The sequence below is a fragment of the Cuculus canorus genome, chromosome 22 (genome assembly GCF_017976375.1).
Source record: "Cuculus canorus isolate bCucCan1 chromosome 22, bCucCan1.pri, whole genome shotgun sequence".
NCBI lineage: Eukaryota > Metazoa > Chordata > Aves > Cuculiformes > Cuculidae > Cuculus > Cuculus canorus.
The window spans coordinates 4,980,147-5,003,495 of record NC_071422.1 but is presented as its reverse complement, the minus strand read 5'-3'; the positions used below and the strand labels follow the sequence as shown (position 1 = coordinate 5,003,495).

The 23,349-nt window shown below is 56.2% G+C and overlaps 1 long non-coding RNA gene across 2 annotated transcripts; it reads right to left on the bottom strand.

Moving 5' to 3' along the window:
- Nucleotides 1-1,910: 1,910 nt before the first annotated feature.
- LOC128854294 (uncharacterized) lies at nucleotides 1,911-22,513 on the bottom strand. 2 transcript variants are annotated; one of them, XR_008453313.1, is made up of 4 exons: nucleotides 22,490-22,513; nucleotides 17,841-18,288; nucleotides 7,295-7,396; nucleotides 1,911-5,840 (listed from the first exon to the last, which is right to left on the bottom strand). It is a non-coding gene; the product is annotated as an uncharacterized LOC128854294 (long non-coding RNA). The 2 variants fall into 2 exon arrangements; XR_008453312.1 differs by lacking the exon at nucleotides 22,490-22,513 and having other exon boundaries at nucleotides 17,841-18,654.
- Nucleotides 22,514-23,349: the final 836 nt, after the last annotated feature.

Sequence of the window (23,349 nt, the reverse complement as noted above, 5' to 3'; positions counted from 1 at the left end):
AAGTGTGCCACCTTCATGGCTTCAAGGGAAGATATTTTATCCTGCATTTTAAACTTCAGATGAACAGAGACATGTGGCTTGCTTTTTACAGGCTGCTTACCCTCTACCCACATAGACGCACTAAACTGAGATTCCCTCCTTCCCGTTTAAGATGTCAAAAAGATTCCCTACAGCCAACAGCTCGGCAGGGCAACTTATGTTGAGATTGCACTTTTTGATTTACAGCGTGTGTGTGGTGGGACTCTTGTGAATGGGTTGAATCTGAATTTTTCTAGACCTTGCAGTGATACTGTGCTGCCTCCTCCTGTGAGGGGGCAATTGGAAGATTCCAGTAGCTTGAATGGCACTTGATTTTGTTTTAAATGTTTTTTTTCCTACACCTGTATCACTTGTCATGCAATGGGCCTGACAGACTCACTAGATTCTTTAGAATCTGTTACAAATAAATACAGTGTATTCAAATCTGTTGGATTTTTTATTATTATTTCCTTGTCCCTTTGGGCAGTGTGGCGTTGAGATGATGGGAGTAGAGTCACCCAAGAACCAGGCTCCGAACCAACGGGTTGCCTCGAGAGGTGCGAGCTGGGATCCTGGTTCTGGACCTGGCTGAATGCTACTTGTACATCAGGCTTAGTCCCTCAAACCAAAGTGGCTACGGAGCCTGGGGAGCGTGTTGGCAGGTCGCTCTGGTGGCTGAGAGAGGTTTCTATTTATAACACTGTTCTTTAGTGTTGTGCATCTTCCCTTTTCCTGGTAGCTCCTCAAGTTGCTGGTGGGGGAGGGTGCCCGATGGGGCAGTCGGCTTGGTGTTGGTGCTGAGCTGAGGTCCCTGCTGTGGGGCTGGTGCTGGGAGCCTCTCGCTGCTGCTGCCTCTCCATGACTTCATTCTTCTCTGCTGATGGTCACGAACAGCAAGAAGTTGCTTGAGTAATTGGCTTATTTTGTGTACCTGAGCCACCTGCAAAGTGGTTCCTCTTGAAAGGGGAGAGTGAGAGGCTCTGAAAGGTTGATCTCTCCCAAAAAAAGCTTGGATCTGATGATGTCCAAGCCAGATGCTTGGGTGGTGGCTGGAAGCTGGCTGCCTGTAGCTAGGTGTAAGAAGCTCTGGCTGCCCTCCAGCCTAAGATGAGGTTTCACTTCCCCTTGTCAAGCTACAGGCACTTCTGGTTCCACTGCAACAATCGAGCTGATGATCTGCCAGTCCCTCTTTGGGACAAACTTACTGGCTCTAGATCTCCAAGTTTTTATGGTCCAGGGCCAAGCTTCCCTCTGACGACAGGTCTGGGTTGTTCTTGCTGGGCTGGCACCATTTAAGACCATGTCCCTGTTTCCTCCTGGACTAGGACTCTGCTCTTGCAGGGCCGATTGCTCTCTAAACCTATGGGCAGTGAAATGGAATGCTTACCTCTCGCTTGCACGCAACCCAGCGTGAAGCTCCTACCTTCCCTGAGCGTCTCGCACATGGGAGTGGCTCTGAAATATCTGCTTAGTTTGTCAGCTGTCTTCTCAGTGCCAGTGGTGGGTCCTGTTGATGCTCTGGTGAATAAGCTGCCTCGGGATTTGTGACCCTGAGCAGAGCAGCAAAAGCCCTGACAGAGTCGGCTTGTCATTGTTGGAGCGGATCAGACTATACAAAGGGATGTTCGTGGAAAGTACTAGTTGTGATCAGAAAGGAGCTATCAATGTTTACAACTGAGATTTGGATCCCTCTTTTGTTAATTGTCGAATAAAAAAAACCCCACATATATTTTCTCACAGCCTGTAGTCTGTCATTTATTTCTCTCTTTGAACAGAGGGTGACGAACAAGTCAGGATGTGCCTGAGTATCTGCTGGATGAGATTTGGACTCTAGCGATGGGTGTGTTGGTGTGTGCTGGGTGCCAGAGCACTTCTCTCTGCCTTGGCTCTAGGGCTTTGCTCCGAGGAAAGATGTAGGTTGGTGTCTGTGGCTCTGTCCCAACAATTCCCTATATTTAGACCATGGGTGTTATGCCCGTGGCAGGCTGCGCTGGGTTATACGGGTGGGATGATTGCGGTGAGGAGCGGAGAAGCCCACCCTGCTGTGTGAGCAGGGCAGTACAGCACCTGCCCTGCAGCATCTCTGCCTTGAGCCACATCCAAAAATACTCAGTGCTGTATCAGTGAAGGTTGTTTCCAGGGCTTGCGCTGCAGGGTTTGCATCTGCAGACTTGCCCTCAGCAGCTTTTCTCCTAGAGTGACATCTGGCAGAGCTCCAAAATCACTGAAACGGGAGGAATTTGTCTTGAATCTCCAGAATGCAAGAAGCATCTTGCTCCAACCTTCCTGCTTTTAGCTGTCCTTAATCTGCCAGCTCAATGCCGAGGGTGGCACCGTTTCTGTGCAGGCGGATAGCTAGACCCAGCGTGGCATTCAAATTGCATCTCAATCTCTCTAATTAGCTTCTCTCTTGTAGTACGCAGACATTTCTTCTCGGCTGCCATCCTCCTCGGTAGCTGCTCGGGCAGCGCGGGTGTTAACTCTGCTATTTGAGCTGATGCAGAATGAGAGAACAGTCTGTCTGTGCGGCTCCTCTTTCCATTTATAGCTGTGTTTAGGCGATGCAGCACACGGACCCTTGTGCTCTGGTGCCTGGTGCCAAACACGAGACAAATGCTTCATTGATACGTACATACCGGGAGGGCAGTTTGCTCCCGGTGGTGTGGGGATGGAGCTGAGCTGCTGGAGGATGGCACAAACTCAGTCCTTTTTGCCATGGTCCTGAGCCTGGGGAGCAGCTGAGCCTTAGAGGAGTGAGGGCTGAGAGCGAGAACTGTGCAGCGTGCAGGTTGTGCTGTCATCAAACCCTCCTATCTTCTGGCTCCAGCTGCTGCCTGCTGGAGGTTGAGGGTTGCATATGACAAATAGGATTTCAGCTCGTGTTAGAGCTGCTGCGGAGGTGCATTTAAAATGCTTTCTTTTTGTCCCTGTGCTTGTGGCATTCGCACGGTTCAGCTCCAAATGCAATTTGCTGCAGTGCTTTCAGCTGACGGCAAGGAGATGCAGCGGGAAGTTCCATCAGCCCCCTGAATCAGCCACATTCCCCCACCTCTGACTTCTTGCATGCAACCTTGAATCAGAAGCCCGAGTGTTTCCTTCAAGAAGAGATCGCTGATGCCACTGGGACAGCAGTCCAGCTCCCTGAAAACTTTTATTTCCTTCTGCAAAAGCCAACAGTGGCTCACCAGGTGCCTGCTCTTCCCTGCTCCTTCTCTTCTAGCAGCTCCTGCTTTGGAGGAGCGAGCCACGGCGTCAGTTGTAGCTGATGAGAGCTGCACACGGGCCAAGTGGCTGCTGCTGGGGCTGGGAGCTGCGGTCGCTGTGCTGCTCCCTCGGCTGGGCGGCTCCCTGTGCCTGGCCACCCATTTCAGCTTGTAGAAACTTGATGGCTCTGACAAATTTGATTGAAATCATCTGCTGGCACCCCAAGTTATTAAGGAGAATGACTGACAGCGGTCGTGAAGTCATGTTTTCTTAGGAAAGGAGGTAAAAATGTCACCCTACAGCCTTGAGCTGTTGCACAATATGAGACGGGCTGGGGTTTCCTCGCACCCCCATACCCCAATCCGCTGAACATCCCTTCAGCGATGCCGGGGAGGGGGAAATAATGGCATTTCTAGGACAGAAGATGACTTGTAGGTGGGACCATGGTTTGGAGACAGGGATTAGGCTGGAGCAGTGCCAGGGGAGGCGCAGGGTGGTGTGTAATATGTTATCTCCCTCCTCGTACAAGTGAGAACATGCATTTGCACTCCTAAGAGCTCACATAGTTTTTCCAGGGTGTCAGAGTATGAAAGGGCTGTTCCCACCTCTCCTCCTCTTCGCTGATGGATGGGGACATCCCTCTTTGGAGTCCCTCTGCACAAGACCAGCTATTCTGGGCTCAGCCAACAGCTCCGAGGTGGTTGATCATTGCCCCCTCCTGCCACCACAGCATATTTACCCTGCTTATCTTGCTGCTCTCAACCCCCACTTTCAGCAAGAGCAGTGCCTTCAAAGGAAAAGCCACCAAGCAGCACGTTCCCTGCGGTGTTTGCGTGGCCTATATTTTTGCCTTTTAATCCCAGGAGGGGCTGGGATGCAGGACACCCCTCCAGCCCTCCTCCCTTCCCCCCGTGGCCACCGGGCTGGCGTGGCTGGAACAGCTGATTACTCTAAGCATCCCTCTACTAATATGCAATTACAGGTCGCTTGGGCTTGAAATCCCGGTTAAATCCGCATGTCCACAGCGTGATTCACCTAACTACTGTTCCCCTAATGGATCCTGGATGCATTCCTTAAAGACTGGACATAATGTTAACGTGCTCTTACTAACCAGCCTTTTCATCTATCACCAGTGTAACAAGTTCAGCCAGTTTCTTCCCCTGCTCCTCCTCCCCTGCAGCCGAAGATGGTCCCTGCAAAGACTGAATATCCACAGTGAAACCCCCTTTCACCCCTTCACAGAGGGGTTTTCTCCCTGTTGCCGCAATCAGGACTCGGGAGGAATCAGTCCCTGAAGGAATCTTCGTCCGCCTGAGGGTGTTTTAATCAACATCACAGCAGCGCCACTGTCCTGGGAAGGCTGAGAAACCCCTAATTGTGGATGGTGGGAGTGCAGGAGTGATGAAGCCTTTCCCAATGGTGCCAACCACCCTATGAGGGACTGCGGAGCATGTGTGTCCTCTGTGGGTTTGGGCTGGCTCCTACCACGAAGCTCAGGAGGTTTGTAATGTGTGCTCCCAAAGAAGGCAGCCTTGGAACCCAACTTGCTCGTCTGGGGCTGAATGCTGCTGTTCCAGCTCGCGATGGAGGGTGCAGAGCAACGTGAGTTAGCACATCCTCACCACCATCGTACGTCACTGGTGACGTACCCCTGGGAGGGGCTGGGTACCCTCCGCCTCCCATTAATGCCCAGGGAATTGGAGACATTGCTAATAGCCATAATTATCCGGTAGTTATTTAGTTGATGATTTGTTTGATCCAGGCAGGCTGCCTTATGTCCAACCTCAACCCATCCACCCCGAGGCCATCGCGAGCTGCACAGGTGAGCCAGGAGAAACTGCAGGGACAAGCATTGTTTTCCAGCTGGCTCCTGGCTGAATGAACGTGGTTTATCCAGTGCCAAAACCAAACCCCATCTCTCGGCCATCCTTCCAGTTTCTTATCTGCGAGCATCTCTTTCTTTGCTCCTTGGCATGGGGAGAATAAAAGAGTCATTCAAGGCTTTCGTAGGACCACGGGAGAGAACGAGGTTTCAAATCTGGCTCCACCAGTGCCTCTCTCGCTGCCGGAGCGATAGGGTTGGCATTGCTTTGGATGGAGTAGAGGAAATTCCCCCCTTGCAAGGCAGTGACCCCTGGAGAAACTGGGATGCACCCGGTTTCTGGGGCTCTCTGCTCTTTCCCATCAGTGCAGTTGTTCGCTGGTGGCTCCAGCAGCTCCATGTGGCCCCAGGTAAGCGTAAAACCCACCGGCAGCCGGGAAGAGCCAGCTTCTGCCTCCAGGAGAGGTGACAGGACACTGCTAACTGGGATGTGCCAGCAGCTGGAACCCAGGAGCCACCACGATGGGCTGGGATGGAAGGGGTCCATCTCCACCAGGGCAGTCGATGGGTTTCAGCAGATGCCAAGGGGAGACCCTCTGGCAGGTGAGGGTGCTGCGGGGTGTTTGGGTGCCAGGGCTGGTGTTCGTGGGCAGGCGGGGAGCCGCTCCTCTTCCCAGTTCACAGCACAGAAGGCGCTGAGCTCCTCAGCCGTCGCGTGGGTGGGAGGAAGGCAGGCTCATCCCACAGCAGTTGTCACTCGCCTAAACCTTCGAAAGCCGGGATTACTGGCATTATCCTATAATTGAAGAAATCCACCCTCTCATTAGCCCCATCAGTGGCTGCTGCCTTGTTCCCTTTCCTCCTTTCTTCTTTTCACCGCCTCTGTGTCCCCAAACCCCAGCGAAGGTGCCATTGGCTGCACACAGGAATGGGGAACCCGGCAAGGTGACTACAGGGCTTCCCCCAACCACCGGCTCGTGCCGTGAGGGCTGCGGGATCAAAGGGGTTGGGTTGGGTTTCTTTTTTCCTCTCTGTTCTAACTGCAGGTTGGCAGCTGTGTTTGCCTGCGGGCTGCTTTGGGGTAAAACTTAATCTCCTGCACAAGGTTTTCTCTTTGGTGGAGCCATCAGCTGGAGTTGCGCCTCCCAAAAGAAGCATGGGTGATGCTGAGCCTTCCCTTTGCACGCCGGCTCCTGCACCTCGTGCCAGGGTATCCGTCGGCAAGCAGAGAGCGGGCTGTGCTCCAGCATCGGCTGCCCAACAGCTGAGCGTGCGTGTAACAGGACTCGGAGCCAAGTCCAGCTTCACCAGTGAGATCCAGATGGGGCACATCTGCCTACGAGGGGAAATCTGCTGGGTTCTCCCGGAATGGTGGCCCTTCTCCTGCCCTCTGCTTATGGCTGAAAGCACAGGAAGGACATGGAGCTGTTGGAGCGAGTCCAGGGGAAGCCACAAAGATGATCCAAGGGCTGGAGCATCTCCCGTACAAGGACAGAGAGAGAGCTGGAGTTGTTCAGCCTGGAGAAAGGAAGGCTGGGGGGAGAACTTAGAGCAGCTTCCAGGACTGAATGGGGCTCCAGGACAACTGAGGGGGGGGGGTCTTGATCAGGGAAGGCAGGGATAGGATGAACGGGAATGGTTTTCAGCTGCAAGAGGGGAGACTGAGATGGGATCTTAGGAGGAAATGTTTTGCTGTGAGGGTGGGGAGGCCCTGGCCCAGGTTGTCCAGAGCAGTGGTGGCTGCCCCATCCCTGGAGGGGTTCCAGGCCAGGTTGGATGGTTCTTGGAGCCCCTGATCCAGGGGGAGGTGTCCCTGCCCATGGCAGGAGTTGGAACTGGCTGGGCTTTGAGGTCCATTCCAACCCAACCCATTCCACGATCCTATGAGAGCCCGTTGCCAGCTCCTTGCTTGCCCATGGGTGGTGGGTGGGGGTGAGCCCCCCTGCAGCCCCTCTGGCGTCGATGGCTGCAGTATCGGGGTGAAAGGAGGTGTTGCAATGCAGCCCCACCAGCCCAGAATAGGCACCAGGGCTGGGCAGGAGCCAGGTACAGGTTTCTCGGAGAAGGGATGCCCTTCCATTTCGGAGCCGAGCCTGACCCTACGTGATCTTGGCTGGGAGCTGGGCCAGCTCGATAAGCCCTGCACGGCTGGGCTAGGCGAGTGCTCTCGGGGCCATTTCCAGGGAGGATTTGGCTGCGGGATGAGGGGACACTGGTGTGATGGTTTCCCCGGTCGGATGGGATGCTCACCAGGGTCTCCTCCAGCATAGCCGTGCTCGCAGCCGGGTTTTCCAGGAGTTTCTGCCCAATGGTCAATGCACCAGGCAGGTCCATCAGGAAGGATGAAGAGATCTGTTTAGACAGGAGCAGCTCTGTGAGATCCAAGTAATCATTTCAAGCTGAAATACTGATGGAGAGGGTGGTGGGGACCTGCAAGAGCTCACCTAAGCTGTGACTCCAGGCTGTCTGAAACATCAGGGCACCTCAGCTGGACACGCTTCTGCTGCAAGAGGTGCCAAGAGGGGCTGTACGGCAGAGCCGGTGTTCCAGCATGAGGCGTTGGGCTTTGGGAAGGGATACGGAGCCCAACGCACCCTCAGGGTTCACCCATGGCTCCATCCAGAGGTTCCTCCTGCACCTCATCACCCAGGGCTTGCATCATCCAGGTGGGAATTGCCTTCTCAGCTCCACCAGCAGGGCCTGAGGGGCTGGGGGATGTGGCTGCCACCAGCCTGCTGTCACAGCCAGGATGGGAGCAGGGACACCCGTGCGAGCACGACAGCCTGGAGCAGGTGGTGGGTGGGGATGGCAGGGGAACATCACCCTCCCAAACTGGACTGGGTGGCTCTGGGAGTCCCCACGCCATGTGTCACACCCGGGAAAGACCTTTTAATTGTTCCTTCGAAGGACGTGGACTGGCAAAAAGGTGGTGATGAGGTGCTTTGTGATATCCACCTGCTCAGCTGCTGCTCTGCAGCCGATGCCGCTGGGGTTGGAGCTGCCGGAGCTGTGTGGGATCAGCTTTTGCCCATCCTCGGTGCAGCAGTCAGCACATGGACCCAGCCGTGATAAGGACAGCTGAGATAAGGACCCATGCATCCCTAGACCCTGTGCTGTGCTCCAGCCCAGGAGCCTCCAGGCTGGGGGTCTAATCCAGCCTTTCTCCTCCAGGGAAGGGGAATGAGTTTTCCAGCTGCACGGAGCCCCCTCCGGCACCCGTGTGTGTGCTGAGACACATTGGGACACGCATGTGGGCTGCATCCTGCTCCAGGACCACACCAGCCCACCAGCTGGTGCAGTGGATGGGGAGATGCTCATCCCTACTGTCACCCAACCCAGGTGTCCATCGTGGGCTGGCGCATCGGCACGGCTCATACTGGAGAGGTCGGATCGTGCCTTGACAGTGTCTGCTACGCATGTCCCCAATGTTGGTGGCCTCGCTGGCATCAGTTCCATGTCACAAAGCACAATGAGATGAGAGGAGCCCAGAAAGTCCCCTTCCTATCTCTTCCCATCTGTTTGAGCCCACGAGCAGCAATGCGGCACCGATTGCACCGCCGGCACCAAAACATCCCAACACCTGGAAAGCCACAGCAGAGCTCAGTTATTTGCTCTCGGTGGGATTATTTGGCAATGAAGCTGGGGAAGGGTCTGGAGCCCAGAGGTTCTGGGAGAGGCTGAGGGCCCTGGGGCTGTTTAGGCTGGAAAAGAGGAGGTTGAGGGGAGACCTCATCGCTCGCTGCAGCTCCTGGAAAGGAGGTTGGGGCCAGGTGGGTGCTGAGCTTTTCTCCCAAATAACAAGCGATGGGACAAGAGGAAATGACCTCAAGTTGCACCAGGAGAGGTTTAAATTGGATATTGGGAAAAATTTCTTCACTGGCAGAGTGGTGAAGCCCTGGCAGAGGCTGCCCAGGGCAGTGGTGGAGTCTCCATCCCTGGAGGGGTTCAAAAACCCTGTAGCCACGGCACTTTCGGAGATGGTTTAGTAGCAGGTGATGGTTGGACTGGATGAGCTGAAAGGCCTTCTCCAGCTTTAGTGATACTGTGCTTCTCTTTGAATTTCTCACTGGTGACTCTGTGGCTCAGACAGCCTCGGCCAGAGCGGGTCGAGACAGCAGGGAATAAATTCTCCTCGCTGTGCCCTGTTCTTCAGGTATTTCAAGATTACAGCAACCTTTGTGTCCTGGCTGCTTTCTCCCAGCTCTGTGTGCAGTGCAGGAGATTACAGCTGTTTAACGTTATTTATGTACATAACTTGGGGGTCATCTGAAGAGTCGAGGAGAGGGAGATGGCAAAATTAACATAGCTTTTGGCTATAATGCAATTCCTGAGCTCAGCCAGACCCATGGGAAGATCCCTGTGGATCCCGAGCTCAGCCAGACCCATGGGCAGATCCCTGTGGATCCCCAGCTCAGACAGACTCATGGGCAGATCCCTGTGGTTCCCGAGCTCAGCCAGACCCATGGGCAGATCCCTGTGGATCCCGAGCTCAGCCAGACCCATGGGCAGATCCCTGTGGATCCCAGGCTCAGCCAGACCCATGGGCAGATCCCTGTGGATCCCCAGCTCAGCCAGACCCATGGGCAGATCCCTGTGGAGCTCAGCCAGACCCATGGGCAGATCCCTGTGGATCCTGAGCTCAGCCAGACCCATGGGCAGATCCCTGTGGATCCTGAGCTCAGCCAGACCCATGGGAAGATCCCTGTGGATCCCGAGCTCAGCCAGACCCATAGGCAGATCCCTGTGGATCCCAGGATCAGCCAAACCCATAGGCAGATCCCTGTGCATCCCGAGCTCAGCCAGACCCATGGGCAGATCCCTGTGCATCCCAGGATCAGCCAAACCCATGGGCTGGAAGGTTTTCTCTCTAAAACTCTTAACAGCTCTTCTCTAGTGGAAATACAGCTTCATCTTGGCCAAAATTTTGATAACAAGTGGTGATTTGGGCTCAAATCCTGAGGCTGAAAGTGGATGGAGTGATGGGAGCTCGGAGGGTTGTGACCCTGGGAATCCACGGTGCACCTCGGGCTTCGATTTAGGATGTTTCCAGGCTTTGAGCACATCTGGTCCTGCAGCCACACCTCAAACGTTCTCAGATGTAGGAAGCACTTAAAAGCTTTCAGCAAGAAGGGGAATGGGGAGAATACAACCCTACGAGCCACTTCAGAGGGGCTTTGAAAGGACAAACAGGGCTTTTTGGGGTTTGCATCCCCACAAGCAGTCTCCCAGCAGCTTTGCCAGCAACTCCCCAACCGGGAGAAAACAGCAGGGACCTGATCCAAAACTCTCACCGGGAATTTTTCCACCAGCCGCGCTGGGCTGTAGATCAAACCTGAGGTGACCCGCAGGGCTGACAAAGGGAGAATGGTCTCTTGGGTTTTGTTTAATGTCCCTGGGGCTGGGAAGGGACGTTCTCGGCCTCCGAATTCCCTTTGTTCCCAGGTTGGGCATTGTAGCGCGGAGCCCCAGCTGCGAGTGTGCTGCCCTGGGCTTAATGCTGAGCCCTTGGTCGGTCGGGTTAAAGCTGTTGGTGCTCACAAGGCTTTCCAGTGGGTTTTTGGAGTATGGATGTGGGTTCTGTTCTCCACTTTTTTTCAGACAACGGGGTGAGTATGCAATGCCAGCGTCTCCCAGGGGTGGGAGGGAGCAGACAGAAGAGGACTATGCCCCCAAAAAAGGATGGAGCAGGACCTACTCTCGGCTCTCACAAGGTTTGATGTGTCCTACAGCTCCAGTTCAGCGTGGGCAGGAGATGTCGGCCAAGACAGCGGTTGATAGCACCTAAATCTCTCCATCACAGAATCATAGAATGGTTTGGGTTGGAAGGGACTTTAAAGATCATCCAGTTCCAACCCCATGCCATGGGCAGGGACACCTCCCACTGGATCAGGCTGCCCAAGGTCCATCCAACCTGGCCTTGAACCCCTCCAGGGATGGGGCAGCCACCACTGCTCTGGGCAATCTGGGCCAGTGTCTCACCACTCTCATGGTGAAGAAATTCCTCCTTATATCCAGTCTAAATCTGCCCCTCTCCAGTTTATACCCATTGCCCATCATCTTATCCCCACAAGCCTTTGTGAACAGCCCCTCTCCAGCTTTCCTGTAGCCCCTTCAGGTACTGGAAGATCACTATAAGGTCTCCTCAGAGCCTTCTCTTCTCCGGACTGAACAAGCCCAACTGTCTCAGCCTGTCCTCGTTCGAGAGGTGCTCCAGCCCTCGGATCATCTTTGCAGCCTCCTCTGAACCCTCGTGCAGAGGACGGGATGGGTGCTGGTGCACCCACTGCTGGTGGGTTTCACTTTCAAGTCTCCATCCGCTCATTCTCCCACCAGCACCGGGCAGAACCGAAAGAGGAATTGCCACAGACGGGCTGGATGCTCTCAGCCACAGCAAGCCAGCCGGTGGCCGAGCCCCTCAAATCTGGCAGCCCACAGCCTCCCACATCCTCTTTCCCTGCAAAGCCAGGCTACGATTTCATTGCAACCTCCACAGCTCAATCACGGCATCATCTGCAGCCTTGCCGAGCTCTTTCCCCTGCCCACAGCCACGGGCTCGCTGGTTGGTAGCCAAAACCTGGCTGGCAGTGGCCACGGCTTTTCTCGAGGTGGTTGTTTTACCCTGGGTTATCAGGGCAGCCAATTTTTTTCCACTCAGGAGGGAGCAGCGGGAGGATGTGGGAGATTCCAGGGGACAAGGGGGGATGACCCAGGGCAGGGCTGTTGGCTTTGCCTGTCGCAAGGTAAAGGGCAGGAAGCAGGCAAGAAAAATAACGTGGCTCTTGGGAGCCTCGTTGGCATCAGCAAAACTTTCCATGGAAATCGGTGGCCCTGGGCAATAAGGCTTCACCTCTGGGACACCCCAGAAGCGACACCGCTTGTCCCCATGTGCCCCATTTGATCACCCAGGGGACCACGAGCCACTCGTTGCATTAATGGGATGAGTTACCGGTGTCCCACACTGAGAATGGGCTTTTATGGGATGGAAAGAAGGCACCACCCCACAGCTGGAGTGCGATGCTTGTCCCGACGGAGCCACAATCCCACATAGTCCCCATCCCTGTGTGTCCCCCCCCCTCCGTGTTCCGTGCGTATTTTTCTTGGCAGCCCCCAGGCAGGAATGTTTCCTCGCTGCCGAGCAAAAGTGGAGGCAGGAATTGCTGGAATAGCGACAGGCTGAGTAACAGCGCTAACTTTATTCTCTGAAACAAAGGCCAGTGTCCCAGACACCGAGGGCTGGTCCGGCTCCCGGCAGCACGGAGGCCAGGGCTGGGGAGCGCGGGCAGAGCCAGAAACGTGGCCACTGCAGGGGCTCCCACCCCAAAATCCTGCCCTGAACCCCTCTAGCTATTCACTGCTCCCATCCACAAACCCCTCTCCTGTTGCCTGCCAACCAAAAGGGCATTTCTAAGAGCAAAGACAGGGTGAAAACCGGCACAAATCAGGCTCGGATTTCCCTCTAAGACCTTCAAGCAGCTTCCAAGCCCTTCCCAAGGTTCTTCCCGCTGCGGGTGTCTCCCTAGCCCATCTCTAGGAGTCTCTGAGCCCAGTGCGGACACCCTGAGCACTCCCTGCGCCTGTTCTGCACCCCAGGGTGCTGTGCGATGGGGTGCTGACCTCCTCTCCAGCCCTGCTGGCCCATTTCCTGGGTGCTTTCCCAGCTGTGGATGTGGCCAAGGAGAGGTTGGATGAGGAAGATCATCTCTCCAAAGCCATGAGCATCATGGGCTGCAACAGCACCTCCACGCCCTGCCCCAAGGAAGGTCCTGAGCCCCCACAGAGCATCCCCGGGAGCACAAGGCTGCTCCAGAATTGTTGTTACCCTTCAGTAAAGAGCATGGTTTTACATCTAAGCAGGATCCATCCTCGGTGCCTGGTGCAAGCAGCCTTTCTGCCAGGGTCAGCCTTGGCTGTGGGGCTCGGGGCAAGGCAGCACTTTCCAAAGCAAATATTTGCACAGCACAATAACACGTGGGAAAGAGCAGCGGCGTTGGTTTCCCCGGCTCTGAGGGGAGGTTCCCAGGGAGCTGGACTCAATCCGGGGGGAGCTCAGCCATGCCCTGACCTGTCACCATGCTGAGCTGCCCAGGTTTCAACTCTCTTTATGCTCTGCGAGTTTGCACAAAGAGGTGTTTAATTTGCACTCCAGCGAAAGGACATCTCTCTCAATTTGTCCTGGGAAGCCCTGCTGGTCACCAAGCAGGGGGGTCAGGGAGGACCTGGCCTGTACCAGGGCTTGGTTCTGCCAGGGCTCTGTCCTACCACCTGTGCCAAAGATGCTCAGAGCTCCTGCGGTCCCCAAATCTACCCCCGAATTCTTCCGTGTATGAAGCTGAACATTGCACAGTGGTAGCACTGAGCTGTCGGAATGGGGCATCGCACCGCAGACCCTGGCCATCCTTCATCACTGGTGTCATCATCACCCATCCCAAACCACCCTCAGTCCCTCGTCTCCGTGGTGGTAACACTGGGCTTGTGGGGGTCCCATCTACCATTTAGTCTCTCCAAGGTTCATGTCCTCAGGACCTGCCCTGTGGCTGCCGTACCTTAAAGCGTCGTTTTATAGAATAGTTAGAATAGTTTGGGTTGGAAGGGACCTCAAAGCCCATCCAGTTCCAACCCCTCTGCCATGGGCAGGGACACGTCCCACTGGCTCAGGCTGCCCAAAGGCCATCCAACCTGGCCTGGAACCCCTCCAGGGATGGGGCAGCCACCACTGCTCTGGGCAACCTGTGCCAGGGTCTCACCACTCTCATGGGGAAGAAATTCTTCCTAATGTCCAGTCTAAATCTGCCCCTCTCCAGTTTATACCCATTGCCCCTCGTCCTGTCCCCACAAGCCTTTATGAATAGTCCCTCTCCAGCTTTCCTGGAGCCCCTTCAGGTACTGGAAGGTCACTATAAGGTCTCCTTGGAGCCTTCTTTTCTCCAGGATGAACAACCCCAACTCTCAGCCTGTCCTCTTTCGGGAGCTGCTCCAGCCCTCCGATCATCCTTGTAGACTCCTCTGGACCCATTCCATCAGCTCCATCTCCTTCTTACATTGAGGACTCCAGAAATGGACACAATCCTCCAGATGAGGTCTCACCAGAGAGGAACAGAGGGGCCGAATCCCCTCCCTCCCTGCTGCCCACACTGCTTTGGATGCAGCCCAGGACACGGTTGGTTTCTGGGCTGGGAGCGCACGTTGCCGGCTCCTGTGGAGCTTCTCATCAACCATCACCCCAAGTCCTTCTCCTCAGGACTGCTCTCAATCACATCATCCCCCATCCTGGATTGAAACCACCCCGACTCAGGTGCAGGACCTTGCTCTTGGCCTTGCTGAACCTCATGAGGTTCTCCCAGCCCCACTTCTCCAGCCTGTCCAGGTCCCTCTGGATGACATCCCATCCTTCCCGTGTGGCAACTACACCACTCAGCTTGGTGTCACCTCCCAACTTGCTGAGGGTGCCCTCAATCTCACTGTCAATATCATTAATGAAGATGTTAAACAGCACCGGTCCCAGTACGGACTCCTGAGGGACACCATTTGTCACGGATCTCCATCTGGACTTTATGTTTCCACACAAACATGTAAACACTTTGTGTTTACGGAACAGTGCACGGAACACCATCCTGAGTGCCAAATACGTGGACAAATCCTCATCCTAACGTCTTTCTGTTTTCTGGGCAAACCTAACAGCGGACAATGATTATAAACCAGAACCATATTGCGGTCGTTGGACGATGGCTCAGGACCAAAAACCCCTCCTGCCCTGACACCGCTGGGACAGTAACACTGGCCCAACGCTGCTCCGTCACTGCAGGAGCTGCACATTCCCCATCTGCCCAGGTTTTCTTGGAAGCCACGTAGGAACAAGCCCATGCGTAAAGCGAAGGCTGATGCCGTGGCACCCGGCAGCACCGAGCACCCTGTCTCCACCCATCGGGTCCTTGATAGAAACTGGTTGACCTCTGAGCATCAAAGGACAGTGCTAATTGAATATTAGGAACATGGAAAGCCCTGGGATGAGGCCAGTTTAATAGCCCGGCTACTCCCAGCCAAGTCATCGACACCTGGTCTGAGCTCTTCCTCCTCCTCTCCGGGAGGCATCAGCTGTAATATAGAGGTATCAGCCCGTGGTCCTCCTGGTGTTTAAATCCCATTGAGCTTTATTGCAATGAGTCTTTTTTTTCCTGGGACCCGCCTAAATCCTAGAGGAATTAGTGCATCTCCCAAGGGAAAACCCACCTCCCTCAGCAGCTCAGGGAATGCAGGACTCCCTGTCCGGCTGTGGTCAGGCAGCTTCGAGCCACCTTTCAGGGATGTCCCCATGGATTATGGCATGTCCCAAGCACGTTGTCCTCCACGTGTGCTGCTGGGGCCCCGTGCACGCCAGGGCTTCCCCAGGGTTTCTCCATAACGGGAGCTGCTCCCGGCCCCTCTTCCCTCCTGCTCCTCTCCATAAGAGGCGACGGGGAGAGCCAAGAGGAGACCGCGCTTGGCTTCCATCCATGGATTCCTTTCCTGCCCGTCACCGACAGATATAGTCCTCGGCGTCAGCCCAGCCGTGCGCCAGTTGTGCCGAGGGGCAGGCGTTGGCCTGACGCACCCCAGGGACATCGCTGGGTGTCGGTGCCCTGTGGTGCCCGGGGGTCCCGCGTGGGGCGGTGGGCACAGCGCCCTGCCTGGGGGTTATTTTTTTTCCTTCCTTCCTTCCTTCCTTCCTTCCTTCCTTCCTTCCTTCCTTCCTTCCTTCCTTCCTTCCTTCCTTCCTTCCTTCCTTCCTCCCTCCCTCCCTTCCTCCCTTCCCCCCTTCCTCCCTCCCTTCCCTCCTTCCTCATTTCCTCCCTTCCTCCCTTCTTTCCTTCCTCCCTTCTTTCATTCCTCTCTTCCTCCCATCCTCCCTTCTTTCCTTCCTCCCTCCCTCCCTCCCTCCTTCCCTTCCTCCCTCTCTCCCTCCCTCCCTCCTTTCTCTCCTTCCTCACTTCTTTCCTTCCTCCCTTCCTTCCTCCCTCCCTCCCTTTTTCCCTTCTTCCCTCCATCTCTGCCTTCATTCCTCCCTCCCTCCCTTTTCCCCTTCTTCCCTCCATCTCTGCCTTCATTCCTCCCTCTCTGCCTCTCCCCTTTCCTTCCTATTTCTCTTCCTTCCTCTCTCCCTCTCTCTCTGTCTTCCCTTTCCCCTTCTTCCCTCCATCTCTTCCTTCCTTTCCCCTCTCCTCCCTCCATCCCTCCCACTCGTTCCATGGCAAAGCCGCTCAGCTCCGTGGCCGCACACTCACGGGGACCCAGGAGCCCATTCCCTCGCAGGTGCCACCAGCAGGACCCATCCCTTGAGCCCCAAATCCCCCCGTCCCCAGCTCTGCCAGGTGAGCTTCGCTGCCTGAACAAACCCACCTTCGAACAACACAGGGTCGGAAAAATATTGGGGCTTTTGTTCCTTCAATTCCCAGCTCCCGGAGTCACGGCACACGCGAGCCTCCGCTCGGCGGTGCTGAGGTCACGGTGACACTCATTTCACAGACACCAACATGGGGAGAAAGGTGCTGTGTGGGGGAACCAGGAGATGCCACCATCTCACAGGTGAAAATCCAGAGCTGCCTCTGCTCCCCGATGCCTCCATGGGATCCCCAACCCCTTCACGGGATCTCCAACTTCTCCATGGGATCCCCAACCCCTCCATGGGTTCTCCAACCCCTCCACGGGATCCCAAATCCCTCCATGGGACCTATAATCCCTCCATTTGATCTCCAACCCCTCTATTGGATCTCCAATGCCTCCATGGGATCCCCAACCCCTCCATGGGATCCCCAACCCCTTCATGGGTTCTCCAACCCTTCTATGGGATCCTCAATCCCTCCGTTGGATCTCCAACCCCTCTATTGGATCTCCAATGCCTCCATGGGATCCCCAACCCCTCCATGGGATCCTCAATCCCTCCATTGGATCTCCAACACCTCCTTTGGATCTCCAACCCTTTCTTTGGATCGCCAACACCTCCATGGGATCCCTGACCCTTCCGTGGGATCCCCAACCCCTCCATGGGATCCCAAATCCTTCCGTTGGATCTCCAACCCCTCTATGGGATCCCCAACCCCTCCTTTGGATCGCCAACCCCTCCATGGGATCCCCGACCCCTCTGTGGAATCCCCAGTCCATCCATGGGATCTCCAACCCCTCTATGGGATCTCCAACCCCTCCATGGGATCCCCAACCCCTTCATGGGATCTCCAATGCCTCCATGGGATCTCCAACCCCTCCATGGGATCTCCAACCGCCAAACCAGCTGTTTCGGAGTGTTACACCACTGTAATTTTGGGGGATCCTCACAGCCACCTGGGACACGAAGCCCAGGGACCTCCAGGTCCTCCCAGGGGATGCGGAGGAGGGGAGCTGCGAGCAATAACTGGTGCTTTTGGCGATTAATCTCTTTAAAACCCTTAATGAACCGTGATCGGGTTGCAGGTCTCCCATCCTATCGGATTGCTGAGGATTAGCAGGGAGAGACAAAACGTGCAGGGGAGGAGTTGTCTCCTTTAGTGCCTCTGCTCCGTACATCCCTCGGGAGCACATCCCTCCGTGCATCCCTACGGGCAGGGTGCTGGATGTTTTATATCTATATATTAAATATATCTATATATTATATCTTATTATTATTATATATCTTATTATTATTATTATATATATTATTATTATATACTATTTTATATCTATATATTAAATGATATGTATATATTTTACCTGTCTATTAGGGGCTGCAAGAGGAACCTGATCCCTTCTATACACGAGACGGGACAGTGAGAAAGGTGAAACCACTCACCCACACATGAGCCGGACACGTTATGCAGCTATTTTGGGGTCTAGTCTTCTCTCCACCACCCTTCCCAGGGTTTGTTGTGGATTTGGCTTCTGTAGAAGTAGGGAAAGGTGTTGGGATGCTCAGGATCAGCTCCTGGGAGGACCGGGAGGAGAAGTCCCCTCATGTTGCAGCCACAGCACTTGGAGGAGCCACGGGATCCTATCAAAGAAGTCCATAACATGAAGCACTCGTGGGCTTTGGGCAGGAGCCGGCCGGGCACAGGCGGAGGCGTATGATCGGATTAGGGCAGCCGGGGCTGAAAATAGAGACGCCACTCCACGATGGGAGGCTCGCAAGGCGCTTCAGCCAAGCCCAGGACAGAGGCGAGGTGAAGAGATATCTGAACTCTGGAAAATCACCGCTTGGACAGTCCCAGCTGCTGCCAACGACCTCCTCCAACCTGGCCTTCCTGAAAGGAAAAAGGTCATGAGAAATAACAGCCCTGAGCAGGCTTAATTACCCCACTTTCTTGAAATGATTCCCTTACAGAAAGCGTTCGAATGCTTGGAGAAAACCTTTCTCAACATCCAAACATTTGGAAGAGGTGTAGGGAAGGGGATAAGGCTGAAGAAGCCGTGTTCTATTGCGTTTCTCCACCCAAGAGCAGAAGGTCTGTGACGGGGACACCATGGGGAAGCTGCGCCGAGGAGGGTGGGCACCACAGCCAAGCCTTGTCCCAGCTCTGCCGGGGAATGAGGTGCATGTGGCAGGACTCCAGGAGAGGTGGCAGGTCAGCTTCATGCTGGGGGACCCACCAGGCTCGCGTGGACCCCACGGTGTGAGTTTGCACCCTGGTCCAAAGCTGCCTGGCTCTGCAGCATCCATGACCTGTGTCTGGCTGCCAGGGCTGAGCAGAGCGAGGGACACTGGGCATGGAATGGTTTGGGTAGGAAGAGACCTCAAGGACCATCCAATTCCACCCCACTGCCATGGGCGGGGATACCTCCCACTGGATCAGGGGCTCCAAGCCCCATCCAACCTGGCCTTGAACACCTCCAGGGATGGGGCAACCAACCTGGGCCACCCATCCTGTCCACACCACTCATCACCCAGGGCTGGGACAAGGGCAGCCAAGGAATTTGCCTGGGACCCAACTCCACATGGTGCTGTTGAGCTCAAAAATCACCCAGGACAAGAGCGGAGGGAGATGTGCGACGTGATGTGCCCACGCGTGTCCCCACATGGAGACTCGGCAGCCTGGGTGTCAGGAGTAAGCCGGGCAGGAATTAGGCACATTAACTTGCAGGGCAAAACAAACCGATTGCTAAGGTTTAACCAGATCAGTGACTTAAAGAGCTTTAACAGGAAAGAGAGAACTGGACCAAGACGTGCTTAGCACAGTAAGACAACGCACCGCCAGGCACAACACGAACAGGTTCCTGAGACCTGGAAACCCACCAGAGCCACGGCAAGACCCTGGATGAGGCCATGGGGACATGGGGACAGACTGCACAGAGCTGGGGATGCTGCGTGGGTGGAGCAGGAGCAAACGGGGTGGTGGGGACAAGGGGTATCTGTTCCCACCTGTGTGACCCAAATGGCCTCGTGCAGCATCTCCCACCTCCACCATTCCAGGGCCTCACCCAAGGGATGGGGTGGCTTCAAATCTCATGGTGATTCCCTGTCCCTTGGGGTGGGGGGGGTGTTCTCAGGTCCTTAGTGGGGGGGTCTGGGCAGGCATGGACTGATGTGACTGAAAAGAGGGGATTTATTGGCCTATAGGAAAGCTGGGGAGGGGTTCTTGGTCAGGGAGGGCAGGGATAGGAGGAGGGGGGACAGTTTTCATCAGCAACTGAAAGAGGGGAGATTGAGAAGAGATGTTGGGAAGAAATGTTTTGCTGTGAGGGTGGGGAGGCCCTGGCCCAGGTTGCCCAGAGCAGTGGTGGCTGCCCCATCCCTGGAGGGGTTCCAGGCCAGGATGGATGGGCCTTGGAGCCCCTCATCCAGTGGGACGTGTTGGGGTTTAGAACTGGCTGGGCTTCGAGGTCCTTTCCAACCCAAACCATTCCATGATACTATGATTTTTAGCACATCTGGGCTGGGGGGTCGAAGCACAAAGGTGTCCATGGGCTCAAAAGGAGTCAAAACCACGTCCAGGTGTGTCCCAAGCCTTGTGTCACACACTCAGCCCCTGCAGTCACCCCAGGCACGGTGCCCCTTGGCCAGAGGACAGAAAGAGGCCAAAGTCCCACTGTGGTGACCTCCAGCCCCAGGGAGGGAGTCGGGGGGGCAGTTCCCCCCTCTCTCTGTGGCTCAATGGGGCTGTTACACCTCTTAAAGGAGTAAAGGCTGGAGAGGGCATGAAATGGAGGGGGGGGGGGGAGTCCAGGTGGAAAGGGTTAAGAGAGGGCGCTGGGATGGGGAAAATGTCTTCTAAGTGCTAATACAGGTTTTGAGCAGGGCAAAGCTGGGCTGGGGGGGAGTGGGGGACAAGGGGGAGAGCTGGGGGCAAGCAGAACTGAGGGGGTGCTGGGGAGAAGGAGGAATAACTGGGGGGAAGGAGGAGAACTCAGGGGGTGCTGGGGAGAAGGAGGAAGAGCTGGGGGAGAGCTGGGGGGGAGCTGGGGGAATCAGGAAGAGCTGTGGGGAAGCAGAACCGGGGGGGGGGGGGGGGGGGGGGGTGCTGGGGAGAAGGAGGAAGAGTTGAGGGGGGGTCGCTGGGGGAATCTGGAAGAGCTGGGGGGGGTGCTGAGGGGAAGGGGGAGAGATTGGGGGGGTTGCTGGGGGAATCAAGGAGAACTTGGGGGTGCTGAAGGGGAAGGGGGAGAGCTGGGGGGATGGTGGGGAGAAGGAAGAAGAGCTGAGGGAGAGTTAGGGGGATGTGGGAAGAGCTGTGGGGAAGAGGGAGAGCTGGGGGATGCTGGGGGAAGGAGGAAGAGCTGGGGGTGCTGGGGAGAAAGGGGGGTGCTGGGGAGAAGCGGGGAGAGCTGAGGGGTGCTGAGGGGAAGGGGGAAATAGCGGGGATGCTGGGGGGAGGGGGGTTTATTGGGGTGCTGAGGGGGAGGGGGGGTTATGAGGGTGCTGGGGGGGGTTTATTGGGGTGCTGGGGGGAAAGGGGGTTTATGAGGGTGCTGGGGGGGGTTTATTGGGGTGCTGGGGGGAAAGGGGGTTTATGGGGTGCTGGGGGGAAAGGGGAGTGCCGGCGTGCTGCGGGGTGCCCCATTCCCGGGGCCGGAGGCGGCCCTGCGTCGTCCCCGTTGCTGTCGGGCTGCGGTTCGGGGCGGGAGCGGCTCCTGCAGCGCCCTCTGGCGGCACCGCCGGGACCCACCCGAGGGACAGCCCCGGCCCTGCAGCGCCCTGGGGCCTTCCCTTCCAGCCCCTCCGCCACCCTCCGGAGGCCCTGTCCCTCTTCCACTGTCTCCATCGCATTCATTTTCCTTTTCCCCCCCTCTCCATCACCTTCACCCTGTCCCTCTTCTCCTCTCTCCATCGCTCTCACACCCCCTGTCCCCCTCCATCACTCCCTCCACCACTCTCATGCCCTCCCTGACCCTTTTCTCCTCCCTTCATCGCTCTCACACCCTCCCTGTCCCCTTCTATTGCTCTCACACACCCCTGTCCCCCTCCATCGCTCCCTTCACCCCTCTCATGCCCTCCCTGTCCCCCTCCAACACTCTCACACCCCTCTGTCCCCCTCCATCGCTCTCACACACCCCCGTCCCCCTCCATTGCTCTCACACACACCCTTTCCCCCTTCATCGCTCTCACACCCCCCGTCCCCCTCCATCACCCTCACACCGCTGTCCCCCTCCATCACCCTCACACCGCTGTCCCCCTCTATCGCTCTCACACACACCCTGTCCCCCTTCATCGCTCTCACACCCTCTCTGTCCCCCTCCATCGCTCTCACACCTCCCCGTCCCCCTCCATTGCTCTCACACACCCCTGTCCCCCTCTATCGCTCTCACCCCTCGTCCCCCTCCATTGCTCACACCCCTGTCCCCCTCCATCGCTCTCACACCCCCCTGTCCCCCTCCATTGCTCTCACACCCCCCTGTCCCCCTCCATCACTCTCACACCCTCTCTGTCCCCCTCCATCGCTCTCACACCCTCCGTCCCCCTCTATTGCTCTCACACCCCCCGTCCCCCTCCATCGCTCTCACACCCCCTGTCCCCCTCCATCGCTCTCACACACCCCCTGTCCCCCTATATCGCTCTCACCCCCCCGTCCCCCTCCATTGCTCTCACACCCCCCTGTACCCCTCCATCGCTTTCAGCCCCCCGTCCCCCTTCATTGCTCTCACACCCCCCTGTACCCCTCCATCGCTTTCAGCCCCCCGTCCCCCTCCATTGCTCTCACACCCCACCGTCCCCCTCCATCTCTCTCACACACCCTCTGTCCCCCTCCATCTCTCTCTCACACCCTCTGTCCCCCTCCATCTCTCTCACACACACCCTGTCCCCCTCCATCTCTCTCTCACACCCTCTGTCCCCCTCCATCTCTCTCACACACACCCTGTCCCCCTCCATCTCTCTCTCACACCCTCTGTCCCCCTCCATCTCTCTCACACCCCCCCTGTCCCCCTCCATCGCTCACAGCAGCCTCTTGGTGGCATTTTAGCCCTGTGAAGTTTCTGTCCCTGCACCCTAACGCCCTCCCTGGCACCAACCTCGCGCCAACGTGTGTCGTTGGGACGAACCCAAAGAAATTAACAGCGGAAAGGAGAGGAGCTGGGCTTAGGTATTAACATGCCACATTAATTTTATTTTTCCCAGAAAGTCTGTAACAAAATAATCTCATAAAACCAACAAGTGTCGGTGCTCTTTATGTAACAGCATTGCAGGAGGACAGGAAGGCGAGCGGGGTTATGTAAAGCCCTGTGCTCTTCGGACAGGGGATGCCCGCGAGGGCAGGCAGCAAATGATCAAGCTTCTGCTCTGTTTTCCCTCTGAGCTTCTGCTGGAGGTGGTGTGGGCTTTCTCCACCCCATCCGCACCCCAGATGGGCCCAGAGCCCTCCAGCAGGACTTTGATGCTGTCCCCGATGTGCATGAGAAGCGTGGTGACAGCGTCCACCAGAGCATTCTGGAGGCGGCACAGGGTTCCTGTGCAGCACAAAACCAGGTTACCCACAAAACAAAACCACGATGGTCCCTGGATGGCATTGCGGGAGGCTCCTGGCCAGTGGCTGGACGAGCCTTCTCCATCTAGAGAGGAAACGTGGACATGTGGGTGCCAGCACAGCCACACCTGCGGTGTGAGGACACAGTTTACAGCATGGCTTGGGGAGCCCCAGCAGATTGGGGAGCAGTAGCATCTTGCAAGACCTGCTGCAGAAGTCACTGGATGCTTTACGTGCAGAGACGTTGCCCAAAACTACAGCGCAAGGACTTGGGCAGATGCAGGAGGTGAAGGTTCATCCCACACAGCAAAGGCAACAGAGAGGTGTGTCACCCTCTCCAAGAGCAGTCATCATCTAATGGGACTCTGAGATTGGTGTTTATGTTCTTTTTATTAGAATTACAGAATG